This window comes from Amphibalanus amphitrite, unplaced genomic scaffold, assembly GCF_019059575.1.
Source record: "Amphibalanus amphitrite isolate SeventyFive unplaced genomic scaffold, NRLGWU_Aamphi_draft 000820F_arrow, whole genome shotgun sequence".
NCBI classification, from domain to species: domain Eukaryota; kingdom Metazoa; phylum Arthropoda; class Thecostraca; order Balanomorpha; family Balanidae; genus Amphibalanus; species Amphibalanus amphitrite.
This window is the reverse complement of record NW_024882314.1, coordinates 266,573-267,500: the sequence shown is the minus strand read 5'-3', so window position 1 is coordinate 267,500 and position 928 is coordinate 266,573.

The following is a 928-nucleotide window of genomic DNA, read 5'->3' as shown; positions in this document are numbered from 1 at the left end:
GCGGTTAGAGTGTTTTGCAATTTGCATATTTTGTTCGTCCCACCTCGGACAAGTGTAATGCTATTGCTGAAAGTTATTGCCGTCAAATGTGTCGGTCATCGTGTGCATTATCGGTCGTACGTATACAGAGGAGGCAACTCCCGTGCACCCACAGCGACCCCAGCTGCAGACGGGCATTGTCAAACGCTTTCTCAGCATTGGAGATGGCGGGGCGGTGGCATGCAATTAGAGACTTGGGGGGTCAGAGGAGAAGTGATTAACATATTCAATTAAATTGGCAGTTGTTCGGTTGTGCGCCGCGGCCCTTTGTGGGTGAATGGAGAATTGGAGAGCCCAGATACCTGCCTTGAGAATACGTGCGATGGATGATTGCCGTCTTCTCAGCAGTGTTTTCACTCGATTCCTCGCATTGAGCACTATAGTTTCGTCGTAGCTGCTCAGCACCCTGCCCACGAGATCCGCACTACCTGAGCACGCCTGAACGCAGACGTTTTCACCTTTCATCGGCAGCCCCAGCCACTACTATGCGTTTCATGTTCATGTTCTGCCCACGGCAGCCATGGAATCAGCCGTTGGTGCTCTTAGTGCGGTAGCCGGATGTCCGTGAAGTTAGCGTCAGCAACAGCAACGAATACAGCGTCGGATTCAGAATCGCTTCAAAAAGTGCTATCAGGTCAATTGGGGGACGGGGAACACGAATATGACATTTATTTTGCCCTAGCTCCCTTCCTTCATCCCTTAATCGTCCCTTAAAGGACGGGGCGCGTCAAAAGTGCCCCAAGGCTTCGTCTGATCGCCAAAATAATGGTCGCAATCGATTCCTCGGGTCAATATCTAACCTCAGTCGAAGGTTCCAGACCTGTGGCTCCTATCCCTCATCCCTTAATCGTCCCTTAAAGGACGGGGCGCGTCAAAAATGCCCCAAGGC